Source organism: Ylistrum balloti, unplaced genomic scaffold, assembly GCF_031769215.1.
Source record: "Ylistrum balloti isolate Yb309-2 unplaced genomic scaffold, AGI_CSIRO_Ybal_v1 Utg369910, whole genome shotgun sequence".
NCBI lineage: Eukaryota > Metazoa > Mollusca > Bivalvia > Pectinida > Pectinidae > Ylistrum > Ylistrum balloti.
In genome coordinates, this window is record NW_026782033.1 from 201,562 (window position 1) to 227,758 (window position 26,197).

The window sequence follows — 26,197 nt, forward strand, 5'->3', positions numbered from 1 at the left end:
CATTTCTTGAAGTTGATTTAAAGGGAGGAATGTACGCATGTTTTGACATTAAATTTAAACACATACAAACTACAAGAAAACACACAATATCTAGAGGAAAACAAACAGATTGATAAGCTGGTGGTTGTGAAGTTCATAATTACTCTTAGAAATATTATCTTTCATAAAAAATGATATCCTAAATAGTCATATTACTCTAAGACATGTTATTGTTCATTTAAAAAAGATAACCTCATTTTACCGCCTTTCTTTTTCTCGGTATCAATTGCTGAATTAAATCACCCAAAATCGAGTATTCCGCTATACTCTTCGGTTATATGATATGGATATTTGTCATACAGGAGCACTTACTGATATAACGTATTAATGTCTAGTTTGTGCTAGGCTGAAACAGAAAGTATAGGCGGGAGAGAAGAAAGTGAATAAGTGAATTCAAATTATCATTAACACTGATGAGGAATTGACTACTTACATGCTGTTTTCCGATTCGTTGATAACAAGCCAGAGATGAAATGGAAAAAGGAAATTTCAATATTACTCGAGACATTATTGTAACCATAGATAATGTTTACATGTCTAAATATCTTGGATAATAAGAGACATGGTCCTGTCACATTAAATCTAACACATGTCATGAAACAGAAATGTTGGATTTTCAGTCTTCCAAAACAACAATAAAGAAATATTTTGATTTGAAGAAAAAAATCTATCATTCTGTCGTATTAGAGAAATCTACTTCTGCATTTGTTTAACGTCATAAAGCATCGTTTTATTTTTCTCTTATTTAAGAGAAAAATTATTTTGGAAAGCAAATCATGATAAGATTATATGCAAAAAATCAAAATAGATTAATCTATCTATTCTTAAACATTTCTTGAAGTTGATTTAAAGGGAGGAATGTACGCATGTTTTGACATTAAATTTAAACACATACAAACTACAAGAAAACACACAATATCTAGAGGAAAACAAACAGATTGATAAGCTGGTGGTTGTGAAGTTCATAATTACTCTTAGAAATATTATCTTTCATAAAAAATGATATCCTAAATAGTCATATTACTCTAAGACATGTTATTGTTCATTTAAAAAAGATAACCTCATTTTACCGCCTTTCTTTTTCTCGGTATCAATTGCTGAATTAAATCACCCAAAATCGAGTATTCCGCTATACTCTTCGGTTATATGATATGGATATTTGTCATACAGGAGCACTTACTGATATAACGTATCAATGTCTAGTTTGTGCTAGGCTGAAACAGAAAGTATAGGCGGGAGAGAAGAAAGTGAATAAGTGAATTCAAATTATCATTAACACTGATGAGGAATTGACTACTTACATACTGTTTTCCGATTCGTTGATAACAAGCCAGAGATGAAATGGAAAAAGGAAATTTCAATATTACTCGAGACATTATTGTAACCATAGATAATGTTTACATGTCTAAATATCTTGGATAATAAGAGACATGGTCCTGTCACATTAAATCTAACACATGTCATGAAACAGAAATGTTGGATTTTCAGTCTTCCAAAACAACAATAAAGAAATATTTTGATTTGAAGAAAAAAAATCCATCATTCTGTCGTATTAGAACAGAAATCTACTTCTGCATTTGTTTAACGTCATAAAGCATCGTTTTATTTTTCTCTTATTTAAGAGAAAAATTATTTTGGAAAGCAAATCATGATAAGATTATATGCAAAAAATCAAAATAGATTAATCTATCTATTCTTAAACATTTCTTGAAGTTGATTTAAAGGGAGGAATGTACGCATGTTTTGACATTAAATTTAAACACATACAAACTACAAGAAAACACACAATATCTAGAGGAAAACAAACAGATTGATAAGCTGGTGGTTGTGAAGTTCATAATTACTCTTAGAAATATTATCTTTCATAAAAAATGATATCCTAAATAGTCATATTACTCTAAGACATGTTATTGTTCATTTAAAAAAGATAACCTCATTTTACCGCCTTTCTTTTTCTCGGTATCAATTGCTGAATTAAATCACCCAAAATCGAGTATTCCGCTATACTCTTCGGTTATATGATATGGATATTTGTCATACAGGAGCACTTACTGATATAACGTATTAATGTCTAGTTTGTGCTAGGCTGAAACAGAAAGTATAGGCGGGAGAGAAGAAAGTGAATAAGTGAATTCAAATTATCATTAACGCTGATGAGGAATTGACTACTTACATACTGTTTTCCGATTCGTTGATAACAAGCCAGAGATGAAATGGAAAAAGGAAATTTCAATATTACTCGAGACATTATTGTAACCATAGATAATGTTTACATGTCTAAATATCTTGGATAATAAGAGACATGGTCCTGTCACATTAAATCTAACACATGTCATGAAACAGAAATGTTGGATTTTCAGTCTTCCAAAACAACAATAAAGAAATATTTTGATTTGAAGAAAAAAATCTATCATTCTGTCGTATTAGAACAGAAATCTACTTCTGCATTTGTTTAACGTCATAAAGCATCGTTTTATTTTTCTCTTATTTAAGAGAAAAATTATTTTGGAAAGCAAATCATGATAAGATTATATGCAAAAAATCAAAATAGATTAATCTATCTATTCTTAAACATTTCTTGAAGTTGATTTAAAGGGAGGAATGTACGCATGTTTTGACATTAAATTTAAACACATACAATCTACAAGAAAACACACAATATCTAGAGGAAAACAAACAGATTGATAAGCTGGTGGTTGTGAAGTTCATAATTACTCTTAGAAATATTATCTTTCATAAAAAATGATATCCTAAATAGTCATATTACTCTAAGACATGTTATTGTTCATTTAAAAAAGATAACCTCATTTTACCGCCTTTCTTTTTCTCGGTATCAATTGCTGAATTAAATCACCCAAAATCGAGTATTCCGCTATACTCTTCGGTTATATGATATGGATATTTGTCATACAGGAGCACTTACTGATATAACGTATTAATGTCTAGTTTGTGCTAGGCTGAAACAGAAAGTATAGGCGGGAGAGAAGAAAGTGAATAAGTGAATTCAAATTATCATTAACACTGATGAGGAATTGACTACTTACGTGCTGTTTTCCGATTCGTTGATAACAAGCCAGAGATGAAATGGAAAAAGGAAATTTCAATATTACTCGAGACATTATTGTAACCATAGATAATGTTTACATGTCTAAATATCTTGGATAATAAGAGACATGGTCCTGTCACATTAAATCTAACACATGTCATGAAACAGAAATGTTGGATTTTCAGTCTTCCAAAACAACAATAAAGAAATATTTTGATTTGAAGAAAAAAATCTATCATTCTGTCGTATTAGAACAGAAATCTACTTCTGCATTTGTTTAACGTCATAAAGCATCGTTTTATTTTTCTCTTATTTAAGAGAAAAATTATTTTGGAAAGCAAATCATGATAAGATTATATGCAAAAAATCAAAATAGATTAATCTATCTATTCTTAAACATTTCTTGAAGTTGATTTAAAGGGAGGAATGTACGCATGTTTTGACATTAAATTTAAACACATACAAACTACAAGAAAACACACAATATCTAGAGGAAAACAAACAGATTGATAAGCTGGTGGTTGTGAAGTTCATAATTACTCTTAGAAATATTATCTTTCATAAAAAATGATATCCTAAATAGTCATATTACTCTAAGACATGTTATTGTTCATTTAAAAAAAGATAACCTCATTTTACCGCCTTTCTTTTTCTCGGTATCAATTGCTGAATTAAATCACCCAAAATCGAGTATTCCGCTATACTCTTCGGTTATATGATATGGATATTTGTCATACAGGAGCACTTACTGATATAACGTATTAATGTCTAGTTTGTGCTAGGCTGAAACAGAAAGTATAGGCGGGAGAGAAGAAAGTGAATAAGTGAATTCAAATTATCATTAACACTGATGAGGAATTGACTACTTACGGTCTGTTTTCCGATTCGTTGATAACAAGCCAGAGATGAAATGGAAAAAGGAAATTTCAATATTACTCGAGACATTATTGTAACCATAGATAATGTTTACATGTCTAAATATCTTGGATAATAAGAGACATGGTCCTGTCACATTAAATCTAACACATGTCATGAAACAGAAATGTTGGATTTTCAGTCTTCCAAAACAACAATAAAGAAATATTTTGATTTGAAGAAAAAAATCTATCATTCTGTCGTATTAGAACAGAAATCTCTGCATTTGTTTAACGTCATAAAGCATCGTTTTATTTTTCTCTTATTTAAGAGAAAAATTATTTTGGAAAGCAAATCATGATAAGATTATATGCAAAAAATCAAAATAGATTAATCTATCTATTCTTAAACATTTCTTGAAGTTGATTTAAAGGGAGGAATGTACGCATGTTTTGACATTAAATTTAAACACATACAAACTACAAGAAAACACACAATATCTAGAGGAAAACAAACAGATTGATAAGCTGGTGGTTGTGAAGTTCATAATTACTCTTAAAAATATTATCTTTCATAAAAAATGATATCCTAAATAGTCATATTACTCTAAGACATGTTATTGTTCATTTAAAACAGATAACCTCATTTTACCGCCTTTCTTTTTCTCGGTATCAATTGCTGAATTAAATCACCCAAAATCGAGTATTCCGCTATACTCTTCGGTTATATGATATGGATATTTGTCATACAGGAGCACTTACTGATATAACGTATCAATGTCTAGTTTGTGCTAGGCTGAAACAGAAAGTATAGGCGGGAGAGAAGAAAGTGAATAAGTGAATTCAAATTATCATTAACACTGATGAAGAATTGACTACTTACCGCCTGTTTTCCGATTCGTTGATAACAAGCCAGAGATGAAATGGAAAAAGGAAATTTCAATATTACTCGAGACATTATTGTAACCATAGATAATGTTTACATGTCTAAATATCTTGGATAGTAAGAGACATGGTCCTGTCACATTAAATCTAACACATGTCATGAAACAGAAATGTTGGATTTTAGTCTTCCAAAACAACAATACAGAAATTTTTGATTTGAGGAAAAAAAAATATATCATTCTGTTCTGTCGTATTAGAATAAAAATCTACTTCTGCATTTGTTTAACGTCATAAAGCATCGTTTTATTTTTCTCTTATTTAAGAGAAAAATTATTTTGGAAAGCAAATCATGATAAGATTATATGCAAAAAATCAAAATAGATTAATCTATCTATTCTTAAACATTTCTTGAAGTTGATTTAAAGGGAGGAATGTACGCATGTTTTGACATTAAATTTAAACACATACAAACTACAAGAAAACACACAATATCTAGAGGAAAACAAACAGATTGATAAGCTGGTGGTTGTGAAGTTCATAATTACTCTTAAAAATATTATCTTTCATAAAAAATGATATCCTAAATAGTCATATTACTCTAAGACATGTTATTGTTCATTTAAAAAAGATAACCTCATTTTACCGCCTTTCTTTTTCTCGGTATCAATTGCTGAATTAAATCACCCAAAATCGAGTATTCCGCTATACTCTTCGGTTATATGATATGGATATTTGTCATACAGGAGCACTTACTGATATAACGTATTAATGTCTAGTTTATGTTAGGCTGAAACAGAAAGTATAGGCGGAAGAGAAGAAAGTGAATAAGTGAATTCAAATTATCATTAACACTGATGAGGAATTGACTACTTACGTTCTGTTTTCCGATTCGTTGATAACAAGCCAGAGATGAAATGGAAAAAGGAAATTTCAATATTACTCTAGATATTATTGTAACCATAGGTAATATGTTACATGTCTAAATATCTTGGTAAATAAGAGACATGGTCCTGTCACATTAAATCTAACAAATGTCATGCAACAGAAATGTTGGATTTTAGGTCTTCCAAAACAACAATACAGATATTTTATGATTTGAGGAAAAAAATTAATATATCATTCTGTTCTGTCGTATTAGAATAAAAATCTACTTCTACATTTGTTTAACGTCATAAGTTATCGTTTTTTTTTCTTCTCCTATTTAAGAGAAAAAATAGTTTGGTGAGTGGATCATAATAGGATGATATGCAAAACATCAAAATAGATTAATCTATCTATTCTTGAAAATTTCTTGAAGTTGATTAAAGGCTAAGAATGGATGCAAGTTTTTATCTTAAATTCAAACAAATACAAATTACAAGAAAACACACAATATCTGGAGGAAAACAAACAGATTGATAAGCTGGTGGTTGTGAAGTTCATAATTACTCTTAGAAATATATTCTTTAAAAAAAAAAGGATATCCTTATTTTACCGCTTTATTTTTTAATCATCAAATGCTGAATCAATTGACACTTAAACGAAGTTCCACTCTACTCTTATATCAGATGATATGGATATTTGTCATACGGAAGATCTTACTGATATAACACTTTAATAACCAAAATAGAAAATATAAAGGAAGAACTGAAACAAATCAATTCGTACTTTCATATTATCATGATCAAAGATGAATAAATGATTACTTACCGACTGTTTTCAGATCCAATCATAACAAGCCGGAGATGAAATAAAAACGGAAATCAGCATTCATTATTTCTCTAGAACTTATTGGTATCATATCAAATATGTTTAATGTCCAAATATTTTGGATAAAAATTGACCTGCTCCGATCACTAACACATGTCATGAAACAGAAATGTTGGATTTTAAGTCTTCCAAAACAACAATAAATATATCTTGTGATTTTAGGAATGAAATTGGGATATCTTCATGTCGTATTAGAAACAAAATAAACTTCTATATTTCTTTGATGTCATAAAGAATCTCTTTATGTTTCTCTTATTTAACAGTAAAAAAATATTGTGGTCAATTGATCATTATAAGATTATATGAAAAAGATCAAAATAACTTGATCTATCTGTTTAAGAACATTTCCTGACTTTAATAAAAAGGGAAGAATGAGTCCAGGTTTTCACTTTAAATTTAAACATATACCGTAGAAGAAATAGCACGAACATTATATCTAGAAGCAAACATACCGATAGATAGAACAGCGGAACTTCATATTACTCTTAGACATTTTATCTTTCATTAAAAAATATCCTCGTTTTACAGCCTTTCTTTTTCTCAGTATCAATTGCTGAATCAATTCACCCAAAAGCGAGGATTCCACTATCCTCTTGGGTTATATGCTATGGATATTTGTCATACTGAAGCACTTACTGATATAACATATTAATGTCTAGTCTGTGCTAGGCTGAAACAGAAAGTATAGGCGGAAGAGAAGAAAGTGAATTAGTGAATTCAAATTATCATTAACACTGATGAGGAATTGACTACTTACGTCCTGTTTTCCGATTCGTTCATAACAAGCCAGAGACGAAATGTTAAAATGGAAATCACATTTCAATATTACTCCAGACATTATTGATAAATAACAATATGTTAGATGTTCAAATGTTCTGTCTAATAGAGTCATGATCCTGTAACATGAAGTCTTACACGTGTAACATGAAACAGAAATGTTGGATTTTAAGTCTTCCAAAACAAAAATAAAGATATGTTTTGATTTGAGGAATAAAATTAGTATATCTTTCTGTCGTATTAGAACAAAAATCAACTGCTGCATTTGTTTAACGTCATAAAGTATCTTTTTATTTTTCTCTTATTATATTATTTCGGATAGTAAGAGACATCTTCCTGTCACATTAAAGCATTTGCATTTATTTAATGCCATGATTTATCTCATTATTTGTTCGTTATTCAACAAAGAAAAATTATATTGGTCAGTGGTTCATGATAAGATTACGTGAAAAAGATCAAAATAGCTTGATGTATATATTCATGAACATTTCTTGGAGTTGGTAAAAGGTTAAGAATGTATCCAAGTTTTGACATTAAAATGAAACATATACCATTGTACAAGAAAACACGAACACAATATATATTCCATAAGAAGACAGAAGATTTCTATTATATTCGGTTAATCAGAAGATTTAACAAATTTTAACACATTCAAACCGTTTTACCTTGAATATTGGTAACGGAAATTTCGTTTCACAAACATTGTCTTCATCCGAGAGACTTCCTAGCTAAATAACATTTGAAGATGCGTTTTAGTTAGCCAGCAGAAGTCATTTTAGGATTGAAAGTAATTTGACCCGCGTGTGCTCGAATGTACGCCAAGGTCATTTCTTTTTGCAAGACCTGTTTGGACTTTAATGCAGATACCTACGAGCAAAATATCATGCATCTGGATCTTTTGGTAGGTCAATTTTACCAAAGTCGATCTTGATGACCTTGATTATGGTCTAAGTTGTTTCCTTTCGTAACATTTTCCAGAGATCTATCAACTAAATAGACTTGTCAGAGATATATCTATGTTTCATAATTCTATAAGGGAATGATGACTCGTTATGTGCAGTCAACATATACATGTCAAAACTCAGTACATTATTTTGATCGTGCTCTATACGTTGCTGATACTGATAGGGTCGACATATCTATGCAAAGAAACGCTCCCTATGTACAGTTTCATACATGTATGTGTGGGCGCTTTGAAGATCATGAAACGTTTCAGTTTTGTAAGCAACCTTGATAGCCCCAAATGCTCGCCCTATAATTCAATATGCCACAGACTGAATTCACATTTGGCCCCATTTCAATTTTTTACAGGAAACGTTAATTGTTTTAGTCCTTAACTAAATGAAATAGGGTAAGTGAGATAACTACGATGTAATACAATGTACTTACTCAAGTCATCGTCGTCTGAGCCACCAGACGCCATCAGAAGCAAAAATTGTACTTGTATTTCGGTCTATAAAGAAACAACAATCAAACTAAAAAGAAAAGAGCGGATAGGTTTACCATGACATTTTCTATTATCGATTTTTCAATGGAAGTACTTTATCTTTATTTCTAAATAAAAATGTGTTTGGTCATTTTCTACACCTTTTTGAAAAGTCTCAGCTTTATGACAGATAATACCTCTCTTCAAATTATGCTCCCTTATTTTTCTATACAACTCCCTTCGAAATTCATATTGGTTGAGTACTTCTTTCAATTCACTCTATGATAGTAATTTAATTTTCATTCAGCTGTCCCCCATCCCTCTGACATGATATGAAAGAACATTTAGAAAAGGCTAGTTAGTGGTTAGATCGGTGCGGGTGCAGTTAGAGTTAACACTTGTTTCTTGGTTGTCCCATCTTGAATCCTTTCCACTCAATCGACTAAGTTACTTGACAACTTAACTGATGTATGTGATTAATGTGAACGTGGTGATTTCGAAAGTGTATGGGAGGCTATGTTACGTTGAAGTAGAAAATGTCATGATAGGATAGGGTTATCTAGAATAGGTTAAACTTTGAAAGAGTGACAATCACTAGACGATTAGGATGGTTTGGTTATGTTTAAGGCTTTGTGTTTAGAAGGATTAATGTTAATTGTAACTGGCTTAATTTCGGTTAGATATATTTTTAGTGTAAATAGGGCGGGCAAACATAAGGGAGAATCTTACACCTCCCAAAGTTTCTCTCTCTCTCTCTCTCTCTCTCTCTCTCTCTCTCTCTCTCTCTCTCTCTCTCTCTCTCTCTCTCTCTCTAAATTTAAACTTTTCTTTTGATCACTTTGAATTCTTTTTAGTCCTTAGGCCTACAAGAAAGAAATAGCTGTTTGATGCATTTTGATTCATTCCACTGTACTTTACGTTAAATTATGTCTTTTGTACAATCTTTTATATGTTTGATGTGTAGAATCAACGTTACTTTTTTATCAAAAATCATACTCAAGAAAAGTATTTTTGAAACAAACTGAAATTCAATTTTCAAATATTGATATATCTGGACATTATTCTTTTCTTGAATAGGACATGACTACTGTTTCTTCTTTTGATATGGTTAGTCCCAATTGATCAGCCCATTCTTGAACCGCGTCTAATGAGTTTTGAATGGCATTGTTGTTGTATTGTACCTTTTTGTTGCTAAGCCAAATGCTTGTGTCATCTGTAAGCTGTCTTTTGTTATCTATTTTTATTATTATTTTTTAATTGTTATATTGTAAAGTTATATGAAATAAAACTGACGTTCTTCAGAGTGCATACGAGAAAGTTTCAATCTTACAATGGCATCTCTCTCTCTCTCTCTCTCTCTCTCTCTCTCTCTCTCTCTCTCTCTCTCTCTCTCAACAAAATAACTGTCTGTATACCCTCAGTTTTTTCACATAACCTCAACTCAAAATCAATGAAACGAAACTGTACACATATTCTAATTTATCGCAATATGCGTGTTTCTGATTCCATAAACAAGGCAGATGTAATATTGCCTACGGCACGTGTTAAGAAATATGTAAATATCGGACATCTTCAACAGGCTTTAATCGATATTTAAAGGTAAGAACATAACTTCTTCGCGACACGTATCTTTCTCCGTACCTCTTCCTCTTCACCTTTCTGACTCAATATATACCTCCTCCTCTACATCTATCTGACTCTATCTGAGCCTCCTTCTCTGCACGTATCTGATACTAAGAGTTTCCTCTACACATATCTGACTTTATACCTCCTCCTTAACCCTATATTATTCCTTACCTCCACTACACCTATCTAACTCAAAGTCTCCTCCTCTACCTCTATCTTATTCAACATAGTATATAATAAGTTAACAAATTAGTTACTACTACATAAGTATAAGTAGCAGTCATGAATTTAAAGAATACATTCAAAGAATACTTTCAAAATGCTCATCAATTTCAGTCAGAAATGCTATTAAAACGCTTGATATTGCTGATTTACATACATCAGGTATTATTTCAGTGATCCGTAGATAAAGATTAAATGGAGAAATAATACATTAAATCTATTAGTAAGATGGAAATACTCAAATACTACATGAAGTAAGGCTAAATTAATGTCAGCATTACATACCTTACAACCATTCAAAAGAGTGTCAATGTTTAAGTGGTCATGATCTAGGTGTATGCCTATTTCAGCTATATTTTGAATTTACCGGTTTCAATAGTCAGTGTATAATGGGCATTCAAGTAGGTAGTGCTGAGCATTTTCAGTTTCATAAATATATATACATGTTGAAGTGTCAAGCAAATGGTCATTAAATAAATCAGAGTTTAAGTTACTAGCATTGTTTCTAAGCTGGCATAATAACATATTATATTTTCTAAGTCCTGTGTATTTAAGTTTTGATGGCACCTGTTTGATTATTTACATTGGGCTTTATAACTTTCTTAAATTTCTGTATTGAATTAATGTTTACTAAGTCAGGTTGGAGCATATTAAAATCACTTAGAGTTGATGGGAAATAACTATTTCTCTAACTTTCTGTTCTACAAACAGGAGGATTGAATAAACGAGTATTTCTTAGAGGATATCTTACATTCTCATTAGTATAAACAAAAGGTTCAATAATATAACGTAAGTAGCTTGGAGTTTCATTTACCAGAATTTTATAAATAAGAAGAAGTTTATGTTGGCTTCGCCTATTACTAAGAGTTTCAATTCCAGTTTCTGCATAGAGTTTATAATGAGATGTCCCCCTTCTTAACCCAGTAATTATCCTAAGTGCTTCTAACTGAACTGATTCTAACAAGTTTTTTTTCCTGATTTGTACAATTATCCCAGATGACATCCTCATACTCTAAAAGTGGTCTAATAAAGGAAGGGTATATAGTTGTTAGGCTTTTCCTGTCTACTTTGTGTTTAAGCATTCTCAAAATATTTATTCTCTTGTTGGCTTTATTATATATATTAGTGATATGGTGAGACCATTTATCATCACTACTAAAAGTTAAACCTAAATGTTTATGAATCTTGACAGAGCTGACTGAATCACTTGCATACAGTATATCAGGATTAATTTGCTCCCTTTTTCTTGAGAAAAGTAAAGATTCTGTTTTCTGAGGATTAAACTTGATATCCCATCTGTTAGCCCATATAGTTAGATTGCTTAAGTCATAGGTTAATTTCTATGCAATTTCACCAGAATTATTTTCAATCACTTCAAAAATTTATGTATCATCAGCAAACAGCTTAAACTTGCTTGTGATGCAGCCAGTTATGTCATTAATATAAACCAAAAATAAGAATGGACCTTGAGGGACACCAGCTTTAACATGTTTAAATGTTGAATGAAAACCTTCAGTTAGTACCCTTTGCTTCCTATCAGACAAAAAGTTTTTAAGCCAATTCAAAACATTACCACTTATACCATATGATTCTAATCTAAAAATTAGGCCTTCATGCCAAACTCTATCGAACGCTCTGCTAGCATCACAAAATACTAATCTAATTTCATTATTTTAATCCAAATTATTTATAATAGTTTTATATATTTCCAATAATTGATTTACAGTAGAGTCTTTTGGTAAAAAGCCTGATTGATGCTTAGTAATTACTTCACAATCTTTTAGGTAATTAAACACATATTAAAAAACTACGTTTTCAATAATTTTACAAAAACAAGATGTGATAGATATGGGCCTATAATTAGATACATCATTTTCAGAGCCTTTCCGTTTATAAATAGCATTAACATCAGCTTCTTTCCAATACTTTCAATACTTCCATTACACCTATCTGACTTTAAGCCTCCTCCTCTACCCCCATCTGACTCTTTACCTCCACTACACCTATCTGACTCTAAGTCTCCTCCTCTATCTCTATCTTACTCTATACCTCCTCCCCTGCCATTCTGGCTCAATATCTCCTGCTCTTAACCTATCGGACTCCATGCATCCTCCTCTACACCTATCTTATTCTCTGCCTCCTCCCTTACATTATCTGGCTCGATATATCCTCCATTTCATATTTCTGACTCTATACCTCTTCCTCCACACCTATCTGACTCTTTGTATACCTCCTCCTCTATACCTATTTAACTCTACCTATACCTCCTTTTATATCCCTATCTGATTTGATACATCCTCCCTTACCCATATTTGACTCTAGGCCTCCTCCTATAAAACTATCTGACTCTAAGCCTCCTCCGCTACACATATCTGACTCTATCTATAACTCCTCTTATACCCCTATCTGATCTGATATCATTCTCTATACCTCCTCCTCTACATCTATCTGACTCTATATCTCTTCGTCTACACTAATCTGGTTCTAAGCCTCTTGTATATCTGTCTGACTCTATACCTCCTACTTTACACCTGTCTGACTCTATGTATACCTCATCCTCTACACCTATCTAATTCTACCTATACCTCTTTTATATCTGATTTGAAGCCTCCTCTCTTACCCCCATTTGATTCCAAGCCTCCTTCTCTACACATATTGGAATCTATATATACCTCTTCCTCTAACTTATCCTGTTCTAAGTCTCTTGCTCATCTGTCTGACTCTAATCTCCTCCTCAACACCTATCTAACACTACCCATCTTCCTCTACACCTGTACGACATAACGCCTTCTCATCCACATCTATCTTACTTGATACATCCTTTTCAACACCTATATGACTTTATGACTCCTCCTCTATATATATCTTACTCTTTACCTTCTCCTCTACACCTGTCTGACTCTACGCATCCTCCTCTAGACCACACTCTAATTCTAAACCTCATCCTCTGCTACAATATGATTTTATACCTCCACCTCTCAACCTATCTGACTCTATCTACTATACATCCTCCTCTACACCTATCTGACTCTCTCTAATGTGTCTTCTCCTCTATATTTATCTGATCATATCTATCCTCCTCTGCTACTATATGATTCTATATCTCTACCTCTATAACTATCTGATTCTATCTATAACTCTTTCCCTATGCCTAGCAGACTCTGTCTACTATACCCTCACCTTTACACCTATCTGATTCTATCTATACCCCTCCTCTGCTAATATCTGACTCTATCTACTTTACCTTCTCCTATATACTTATCTGAATCTCAAGCCTCCTACTCTAAATTATCTGACTCTTTTCCTCTTCTTCTACACCTATTTGACTTTATACCTTCTCCTTTACACTAGTCGGAGTCTAAACCTCATCATCTACACCTATCTGACTCTTTACCTTCTCTTCCACAACTATCTGAATTTAAACATTCTCCTCTACATATATCTAACTCTTAACCTCCTCCTCTACATCTTTCTGACTCTATCTGGTTCTAAGCCTCTTGTATATCTGTCTGACTCTATACCTCCTACTTTACACCTGTCTGACTCTATGCATACCTCCTCCTCTACACCTATCTAATTCTACCTATACCTCCTTTTATATCGGAATCTATATAAACCTCTTCCTCTAACTTTACCTCTCCTCTTTACCTGTCTGACTCTACGCATCCTCCTCTAGACCACATTCTAATTCTAAACCTCCTCCTCTGCTAATATCTGACTCTATCTACTTTACCTTCTCCTCTACACCATTCTGATATGTTCTAAGCCTCTGTCTGACCCTTACATCCTACTTTACACCTATCTGACTCTTTGTATACCTCCTCCTCTATACCTACTTAACTATCTATACCTCCTTTTATATCCCTATTTGATATATACCACCTCCTTTGCACCTATTGACTCTAAGCGTCCTCATCTAAAACTTTCTGACTCTAAGCCTCCTCCTTCTCTACGCATATCTGACTCCTCTACAACTCCTCTTATATCCCTATCTGATCTGATAACTTATCATTCTCTATACCTCCTTCTCTACATCTATCTGACTCTATATCTCTTCGTCTACACTAATCTGGTTCTAAGCCTCTTGTATATCTATCTGACTCTATACCTCCTACTTTACACCTGTCTGACTCTATGTATACCTCCTCCTCTACACCTATTTAATTCTACCTATACCTCTTTTATATCCCTATCTGATTTGATACCTTCTCCCTTACCCCTATCTGACTCTAAGCCTCCTCCTCTACAAATATCTGACTCTATAAATATCTTTTGCTCTAACTTATCCTGTTCTCACACTTTTGCACATCTCGATACACTCTATACCTCCTCCTTTACACCTCTCTGACTCTATCTATACCTTCTCCCCTAGACCTTCTATGTACACATCTGATTCTAAGTGTCTCCTCTACACCTACCTCAAATAATCTATGCCTCCTCCTCTACCCATATCTTACCCCTATTTGGCTCCATGCCTCCTCCACATCACCTATCTGACTCTATACCTCATCTACTACACCCATCTGATAATAGGCCTATCAGACTGTGTCTACTATACCCTCACCTCTCAACCTATCTGACTCTATCTACTATACATCCTCCTCTACACCTATCTTACTCTCTCTTATGTGTCTTCTCCTCTATATTTATCTGATCATATCTATCCTCCTCTGCTACTATATGATTCTATATCTCTACCTCTATACCTGTCTGATTCTATCTATAACTCTTTCCCTATGCCTATCAGACTCTGTCTACTATACCCTCACCTCTACACCTATCTGATTCTATCCATACCCCTCCTCTGCTAATACCTGACTCTATCTACTTTACCTTCTCCTATATACTTATCTGAATCTTAAGCCTCCTACTCTAAACTATCTGACTCTTTTCCTCTTCTTTTACACCTATTTGACTTCATACCTTCTCCTCTACACTAGTCTGAGTCTAAACCTCGTCATCTACACCTATCTGACTCTTTACCTTCTCTCCCACAACTATCTGAATTTAAACATTCTCCTCTACATATATCATACTCTATACCTCCTCCTCTACATCTTTCTGACTCTATCTGGTTCTAAGCCTCTGTCTCACCCTTACCTCCTACTTTACACCTATCTGACTCTTTGTATACCTCCTCCTCTATACCTTTTTAACTATATCTATACCTCCTTTTATATCCCTACACCAATCTGATTATAACTTCTCCTCCAAACCTATCTGACTATATACCTCTCCCCTTAAACATGTCTAACTCTTAACCTCCTCCACTTCATTTACCCGACTCATTACATCCTCATCTACACTCTATCTATACCTCCGCTTATACCCTGTCTGATCTGATATCATACTCTATACCTTCTCCTCTACACCATTCTGACTCTATCTGGTTCTAAGCCTCTGTCTGACCCTTACATCCTACTTTACACCTATCTGACTCTTTGTATACCTCCTCCTCTATACCTACTTAACTATCTATACCTCCTTTTATATCCCTATTTGATTTGATACCACCTCCTTTGCACCTATTTGACTCTAAGCGTCCTCATATAAAACTATCTGACTCTAAGCCTCCTCCGCTACACATATCTGACTCCTCTACAACTCCTCTTATATCCCTATCTGATCTGATAACTTATCATTCTCTATACCTCTTCCTCTACATCTATCTGACTCTATATCTCTTCGTCTACACTAATCTGGTTCTAAGCCTCTTGTATATCTGTCTGACTCTATACCTCCTACTTTACACCTGTCTGACTCTATGTATACCTCCTCCTCTACACCTATTTAATTCTACCTATACCTCTTTTATATCCCTATCTGATTTGATACATCCTCCTTTACCCCTATCTGACTCTAAGCCTCCTCCTCTACAAATATCTGACTCTATAAACATCTTTTCCTCTAACTTATCCTGTTCTCACACTTTTGCACATCTCGATACACTCTATACCTCCTCCTTTACACCTCTCTGACTCTATCTATACCTTCTCCCCTAGACCTTCTATGTACACATCTGATTCTAAGTGTCTCCTCTACACCTACCTCACATAATCTATGCCTCCTCCTCTACCCATATCTTACCCCTATTTGGCTCCATGCCTCCTCCACATCACCTATCTGACTCTATACCTCATCTTCTACACCCATCTGATAATAGGCCTATCAGACTGTGTCTACTATATCCCTCATCTCTCAACCTATCTGACTCTATCTACTATACATCCTCCTCTACACCTATCTGACTCTCTCTTATGTGTCTTCTCCTCTATATTTATCTGATCATATCTATCCTCCTCTGCTACTATATGATTCTATATCTCTACCTCTATACCTGTCTGATTCTATCTATAACTCTTTCCCTATGCCTATCAGACTCTGTCTACTATATCCTCACCTCTACACCTATCTGATTCTATCTATACCCCTCCTCTGCTAATATCTGACTCTATTTACTTTACCTTCTACTCTATACTTATCTGAATCTTAGCATCCTCCTCTAAATTATCTGACTCTTTTCCTCCTCATCTACACCTATTTGACTTTATACCTCCTTTCCTTCCACTATCTGATTTGATAAGCATCCTCCCCTACACCTATATGACTCCATATCTCTTCGTCTACACTAATCTGGTTTATGCCTTTTGTATATCTGTCTGACTCTATACCTCCTCCTTTACACCTATCTAACTCAATCTATACCTTCTCCCCTAGACCATCTCTGCACAAATCTGAATCTAAGAGTCTTCTCTACAGCTGACTTTTTACCACCTCCTCTACGCTTGTCTGATTGTAAGCCTCCCCCACTACACCTAACTCACTTAATCTTTACCTCCTCCTCTACGTCTATCTTACTCTATACCTCCTTTCCTGTCACTGTCTTGCTTAATACCTCCTTCTCTACATCTATTTAACTATCTATACCTCCTCCTCTGCACCTATTTTATTCTATCTATACCTCCTCTCTACCCTTATCTGATTCTTCACCTTGTCAACTACCACTCGCCGACTCAATACCTCCTTCTCTACACCTATTTAACTCTATCTATACCTCCTCTTCTGCACCTATTTAACTCTATCTATACCTCCTCCTCTGCACCTATTTAATTCTATATATACCTCCTCTCTACCCTTATCTGATTCTTCACCTTGTCCCCTGCAACTCGACGACTCAATACCTCCTTCTCTACACCTATTTAACTCTATCTATACCTCCTATCTTCACCTAATTAATTCTATTCATACCGGCTCTCTACACCTATCTAATTCTTTACCTTCTCCCCACCACCCGCCGACTCAATACCTCCTCCTCTACGTCTATCTTACTCTATACCTCTACCTCTGCACCTCAGACCACACAATAGATTTCGGTATAGTAACCTAATGGACTAAAGACGAAGTTATAAATGATAACTAGTTTGATACTTCAGCTCAGGAAAGAGTGATTATGGACGTTACATAATATAAAATGCAACACATTATAAGCTGTACACAAGCCAAATAACTGAAACATAAATGTTTCCGCATACAAATATATAGTGTGGTTGGCAATAGATAAACAGATCAGGGTGGATCCTTATATGACCCTATTCGTACCACATTCATTCTGAAACAATTCCTTTCGCCCTGTACAACAAAAAACCATTCTAAGGAGGGGTGCCTCTATACAGCTTACCGATCTCAGTAACGATGTCAACACAGACGATCGTAAATGCATGAAATATTACATAATACCGTCATTCCGTGGCATAAATCCACCCTGCGAGAAGAATACGAAAGTTTTTTTTTCTGGGTTTATATTTTTCAATATGCTTCATTGATTATATCATATAGCTTGGGTAATAAATGATTCAAATAATACCGATTACCTTCAGCTGTTAAGGTTCACGCCCATTCTTGTTAAAACGATAATCACGACCACAGATCCGCCATGTTGGAGTCACTTGATAGGACATGCTACTCAATCATAACTGACAGACACCTAGCGGTCTAATACAATTTACTTCCTTGTATGAGTTCTTAATCGCATTTCTTTCTGTTTCTGATTAATTCGTGATGTAGATGTTTCTTATTGGTAAAGATATGACCCTATTTGTACCAGAGGCATTCTGAAACAAATTCTTTCTCCCTGTACAGCTAGAGACAATTCTAAGGAGGGAATGCCTCTATACAGCTTACCGATCTCAGTCAGCATAGACGATTGTAACTGCATGAAATATTACAGAATGCCGATGTTATACTATTGTATGATTAACTTTGATTTCAATAAAAGGATATATTTATTATCTCGGGTAACTTAACTTTTGATCATACCTCCCACTGAGTTATTACTGACAGTGTGTGCTTTTAAAATCTACTTATACAAGACCACATTCGCTCTAAATTTACAGTCATATTTAAAGTTATGAATAGCACATTATGTATTTTAAACATAGCGTCATAGAAAGTTGTATAGAAGGTATAGATCGGTTCGATGGGTAGCCGGAATGTGCATAATAGTATGTGCTTGTATACGACATTACGCCTCCTGTTGCTGTAAGTTAAATTTGCTAATGGAAATATATTACCCAGTGCAAGTATAAACACAGGGGTTTCTTATAGTGTGTCTCTTTATATCGCTCCCGTTAATGAATAGACACTTACGTAAGGGAGCTGTACATTAGTACATACAAATGCATATTGGTAGTACTGCAAATCTCTTATATTTCGCGTAGTATTTTTTTCGTGTTAATACGCGGGCAGAGCCAATCGCGACTGATTCAAATAACTCGTGATTACTTGTCAAGTCTTTTGATGACATCTTTGTAATGCCGTCGTTAACGTGCATTTACTTCCGTTTATTCTTCCGTTGCATGCATATCTACCTTATCATATTATCACAAACTAATTTGCTAGACATATATTACTAACAAATTCAAACATCTTTAGAACACTTTACTTTTAAACGGCATCCCCGTTTATTGACTTAACGGGTTGTTACATCCACTTTTACGACTTTTCGGCCTTTCAGTGGAAAAGAAAACCTAACTTACTATATACCTTTTCCTCTACATCTATCTGACTCTTTACCTCCTCTACACCTATTTAACTGTATCTATACCACCATTTATATCCCTATATGATTTGATACCTCCTCCTCTACACCTACCTGATTCTATCTATACCTCTTTCTCTACACTTATCCGGTTCTAAGCGTCTTTCACATCTGTCAGACTCTATACCGCCTCCTTTTCTCCTATCTGACTCTATTTATACCTCCTCCTCAACAACTATTTAACTATATCTATACCTACTATCATATCCCTATCTGTTTTGATAAATCCTCCCTTGCACCTATTTGACTCTAAGCCTCCTCCTATAAAACTATCTGACTCTAAGCCTCCTCCGCTACACATATCTGACTCCTCTACAACTCCTCTTATATCCCTATCTGATCTGATAACTTATCATTCTCTATACCTCTTCCTCTACATCTATCTGACTCTATATCTCTTCGTCTACACTAATCTGGTTCTAAGCCTCTTGTCTGACTCTATACCTCCTACTTTACATCTGTCTGACTCTCTTCACCTATTTAATTCTATCTATACCGCCTCTCTTCCCCTATCTGATTCTTTACCTTCTCCTCTACCACTCGCTGACTCAATACCTCCTCCTCTACGTCTATCTTACTCTATACCTCTACCTCTGCACCTCAGACCACACAATAGATTTCGGTATAGTAACCTAATGGACTAAAGACGAAGTGATAAATGATAACTAGTTTGATATTTCAGCTCAGGAAAAGAGTTATTATGGACGTCGGATATTTACCTAAAATCGCAGACAAATTGGATTGGGCATGGTATGAGGTTGTCCGAGTTTTGTGTATACCGATCAGCTCACATATTTCCTAGAATACGGCACTCTCAAACTACCTGCCCTGGTCAGAATGAAGAATTTGAGGAACGCCAAAACGGGCAATAAAGGTGTCAATCAGGGCTTTGGCACAGATGGTAGCCTCCATGTTAGGAAGTGGTACAGCCTCCATCCACTTGGTGAAGTGGTCACCTATAACTAGAATATAGGCATTTCCTCGGTCGGTTTTGGGTAATGGCCCTATGAGGTCTAAGGCAATGCGCTCCCCAGGCTCACCGGCTGCCATGTTCTTGAAAGGGACCCTTTGTTTAGGTCCGTACCTCTTCCTGGACATACATGCTGAGCAACTACTGCACCAGCGCCGGACATCTTGCTGGAGTCCTGGCCATCTGTATGTCTGTCTGACCATGGAAATAGTCTTGTAAACACCCAGGTGACCACCAACGCTCTTTTCGTGGGATTCACGTAAAACTCGTGACTTCAGTGTGGAAGGTATTATTACCAATAAGCGTTCCAGCTTCCTTGTGACAGCGTACCACCGCCTACAAAGCAGGCCATCAGCTACTTCCAGGCGGGAGAACTGTTCCCATAACGCCTTTACGGTCTTATTACGTGGGGAAACCTTGTCCCAGAATGGGCGTTTGTTATTCTCCAACCAGCTTCGTAGTAGAACAAGGTCTTCGTCTTTCTCCTGGACATCACGGAGGTCTTTCATGTCCTTGTCAAACCCCATAGCTTTAACTGATGGTTCTGCTGAAGCGCGGCCACATTGCCTGCACGGGACGCGAGACATGGCATCAGCGTTCTGGTGGCTACGGCCGGGACGGTGCTATATTTCAAAGCTGTAGCCGGAGAGAACTTCCAACCACCTGGCAAGTTGGCCCTCAGGTTCTTTGAAGCGCATTAGCCACGTCAAGGAGCCATGGTCAGTTCGCAGCAGGAATTTTCTGCCAAGCAGATATGATTAAAAGTGCTTGACAAAATGGACAACGGCCAAAAGCTCTCGCCTACTGACGCAGTAGTTCCTTTTCAGCTTTCGACAAGGTCCTGCTAGCATAAGCGATGATATGCTCACGGTCTCCGTGCTTCTGGGACAGTACTGCTCCGAAGCCGGTAGCACTGGCGTCGGAGTCTAGGATGAACGGGAAGTCTGGTCTTGGCAGCGCTAGAACAGGAGTCAATCGTTGTTTTAGTGCAAGAAAGGTGTCTTCACATTCCCTGGTCCATTTGAAATCACGCCCTTTCTCCGACAGTCGGTGTGGGGGGAAGCAATGGAAGCAAAGTTGGGTACGAACTTCCGGTAGTATCCACATAGGTACATGAAATTTCGTAATTCGGTTTGATTACAGGGAACAATCCTTTACAGCCTTGATCTTGTCGGGACTGGTCGCGACTCCTTTATCAGATACCGTGTGACCAAGAAAGTTTACTTCTCTGGCAAACAGGTTGCACTTTTTGGGCTTCAGTTTGAACCCCGTCTCCATGAGGCGGTCGAACACTTCTCCCATCCGGTCAATCAGTTGATCAAATGTTGTGCCAAAGATTATGATGTCATCTAGGTACACAAGGCACGTCTCATACTGAAGTCCAGCTAAAACAGACTCCATCACCCGCTCAAAGGTGGCAGGGGCGTTGCACAGACTAAACGGAAGGACATTGAATTGAAACAGACCTCTCTTAGTGACGAAAGCTGTCTTGGGCCTGTCATCTGGGTGTACCTCCACCTGCCAATACCCAGAAATCAGATCCACTGTTGAAAACCAGGTGGTGCCGCTGAGTGCGTCAAGGGAGCCGTCAACTCTTGGCAAGGGGCAGGCGTCCTGGAGGGTAACTGCATTCAAACCCCGGTAGTCAACACAAAACCTCAGCTTGCCGTCCTGCTTTCTCACAAGGACAACTCCGGCACCCCATGGGCTAGTGGAGGGTTTTATCACCTTGCGCTTCAACATCTTTGTCGATTTCATCCCGTGCATGTAGAGGGACACATCTGGACGCGTGTTTGATGGGCCTGGCACTGCCTGTATCAATAGTGTGTTGTATATGAATCGTGCGCCCTAAAGGTCACTGTCGTCCCTAGCGAAGAGACCTGCATAACTTCGGAGAAACGAATTAGCCCTGTCGTTCTGGTCAGCTGTCAGCAATCCTGCAACAGAGAGCTGAGATGCGTCGGCAGGGCCCCTTTCTGCCCTAGGCCTGAGGTAACTGGTTTGATCGGCTCTGGTTCCTAAGCCTGCTCTATCCATCCCACGTGGGTACCAGTTCCTATAGTCTTCGGCTCTGGGTCTGGATTCAGTAATCTCACCGGAACACAGGAAGACTCATCCAGCCTTACAAATGTACTGCCAACTAGTAAGGAATGTTTCTCTTTGAATGTGGCCGCTGGTTCAACCAGGCAGATGGCGTCCTCATTGCACCCTATGACAGGTACAGATACGACAATTTCACTGGTCTCGGGGATCGTAATGGTACGGTCTAGGGAGACACGGCAAACTCCTAAGCTACCAACGCTGTGGCATTTCATTGTCATTTCCCCTATCTTCAGAATACTCTGGGATAAATCGATGGCACATCTGTGTCTTCTCAGAAAATCAAGTCCCAGTATAGCGTCTGGGCGTATATCCGCGACGACCAGATTGTGACTGCGTCTGGTACCTCCTAGCGAAATGCCAAAATTTCCTGTCCCTGCTGGTGTCATCTTCGAACCACTGACGGTGGTAATAGGAAGACCACCCTTAGCTAACTTCGGTGGTCGACTCAAAGAGCGGTATAGACTTGAACTCAACAGGGAAATTGTGGCTCCAGTATCAATCAAAATGTTGGCGGGCTCTCTCTCAACAAAAACCTTGCACATACATGCCTGCCTCCTGCAGTATTATGTTGACTGTGGGGTCTGAGTCGTCAGGTTCTCCCTGGAGGTCCTTCTCAGTCGAGCTTGGGCACTCTGACTTCCAGTGACCGCGTACTCCACACAAATGGCACAGTCCTGGACGTCTCCTGGGGCGCCATCGGAAGTGATGCATATTCGGCCTGGCTCCCTTGGATAAGTCATTTACGACCTCCTTGAGTTGGTTACAGATGACATCTATCGGCGCAGAGTCAGTTTCTACCTCTGCGCTAGGCTCAGCTATACCACATAGGGTCTCTTGCTATGGGGTAAGCAAGCTGGACCAATCGGCGAATCACCTACCCAAGCTCCAGTAGAGACTCATTCTCTTGGCGACGTCTGGCCTTCAGCTGGGCTCAATACAGATCCAGCTGGTTTGGTGGTGCGAATCGCTCCTCAAGTGCAAATTCCAGTGTTGTATAAGGTGCAGGGTGACCACCAGTGCTTAAATTTGACAGTATTTGCTGGGCTGATCCCTTTAGACTGACAGCCAAGAACAAACTTTTTTGGCTATCATTCCACCCATTGAGGAGGGCGCATGAAACAAAATGGGTAAGGTACTCCCTCCATGGCGTTGATCCATCATAGGTGTGAGGCTAATATTACGTAGTCTTCCTATGGGTGGTAGCAGGTGAACTCAGGGCGCCATCCACGTCCACGACTTGGCCCTGGGTGCTGGACAGCGCTGCTTGAATGTAGGTGTTACATGTTGCAGCAGTTTCTATCAGCTGGCTACCCGTGTGTTGGCAAACCGTGCTCCTCTGGCCTATGCTGGATAGGAGTCGAGTGTTTTACTTGCCTGGGTCTCGAGAGTTCTACGGGGCTTGGTTTCGACCATTCCTCCGAGCTTGAAGCACAAATACCCCAAGGACGACTGCTAACTTGACCGGTTCCCACTTTTGCTCCGGCTGCTGTAAAAGTGTTACCAGTCGCTGTATTGTCCTCCAGGCGCCGACTGAAAAGACTAGGGCTCTGTGAAGAGTCTGATTCTTCCTGCTTGGATGGCGGCGGAGCCAACAGACTGGCAAACGAGGACGTGTTTAACCGTCTGTCATGGTTCGCTAGCCCACCTTCCGTAGCTGCTACGAAATTGACCAGCTTTCCAAGCAGCTGTGTCGAGTACCTAGCTGTGTCTAACAGCAGGGCAATCTCTGAAGAATGTCGTGGTACATCACTCCCTATGCTCTGGTAGCTAGGACCAAAGGGTGGAGTCTCAGGACCCAGGCTTGGGAACATGTCTTGACCATCTTCCTGGCTCGTACCTGGAGCTTGCTGGGTCCCCGAAACATCTGCCCACTCATGGCTTTTTCCACATAATTCTCCTAGGCTGCTATCGGGGTCTTGTACTTGGCCTTTCTCAGACCGCTCCACACTCCCCTTTTTCTGCTGTTGAGGACTGGGATTCTGCAGTGACTGCTTATGTTCTTTTAACATTTGAAGAAGGGTAGCCATCCTCGGACTATGCTTTGGAGTTTCCTTGACTGGGTCGGGTGCTGCCATCCCACCGCTGCCACCAAAAACATGTAACTGTCTGGGACCGGCTCAACTATGGTAGCAATTGACAGGTCGGTGTCCCAGCACGCCACAGCATTTACCACCCAGTAAGAGTGGTTAGTAGGTTCGGATGGCAGGCCAGCCAAAAGAAAACCAGATGTCGTTGCTTTATTTAGTATAACAAAATCCCCAGTACAATATTCCCAGCCAGCAGTAACAGGTCAGGCTATGGAAGGGTTTGGAGTGTGTAAAGGCTTAATGGTTATACTGAATATTCGGTCCTCCCTGTCCCTGACAGGTTGGCTCTGTCATGTCGTTGGTAGGAATACGCTGGTACCAATGTAACAGTAGGGCTGGTTACCTACGTCGCTACAAAAGTACTGCGAGCTATGTGATAGCCAACACAATTTTTTGTTGTTGTTGAGCTTAACGTCCTTGTTCCGGTTATAACCGAGCCTAGGACACTAAGGGGGAGGGGGCTGGTAGGGCCGATGCATTAGGGTGTGCAATTTCGCTTTTTAGTAATCACCAAACAGGTCTAATATGGGGAGGACAGATCTGTCTAAATCTATACCCTAACGTCTAAAAAAGAAAAAACTGGGGAAATTTTGGACTGTCACAGAAATGCCTATTCCTACTCTAGTCTAACTCTATATTTCCCTATTATAAACCTATGCTCTGTGGCGGCTAGCAATTAGCCTTCTCTTTTTCGAAAACCAGCAGAGGTTCTTTAACGTGCATGGCGTGACTCACTCTACACCGGGCCCCCGTTTAACGTCCCTTCCGAAGGACAAGAAGTTTTAGAAGATAGCGGGAGAGAGCGTATGGGAAAGTCGGAAATTGGAAAATAGGTTTAGCTTGTTAGCTGGTGTAGGTTTGTTATTTGTAGATGGGATTACTAGCCACCATTTGACAAGGTTAGTCATGCTGGTCTAGAGTGGATTTTTAAAAGTGGGGAACTGTGTTATTAAGTTCAGTTATGAGAGTGGATGTGATGGGGTGATGTAAAGAATGTGCTGGAATTGGGTTAGCGTAGATTTTTGGTATTAGTGAGAATTAATGTGAATTATTATACAAACGATGTCGTTCGGGAGACTGTAGATTACTGTGTATAATCGTCTACATGTCTACCCTACTAGAACAGGGATTTGTATATTAGAAGGTGGAAGGAGGAGTGGAAGAGATTTTGTAAAGGTTGTTGGCTTTGGGTCTCGGCCCAGTGTATGCTGTATTTATGTAGGTGATGTTTTTGTGTATGTATGTGGTGTGTTTTTACTTAAAAAAGGGGGGATCTTACTGTTTTTCTATAGTGTCCCCTGCTAAGGGATGTGGTG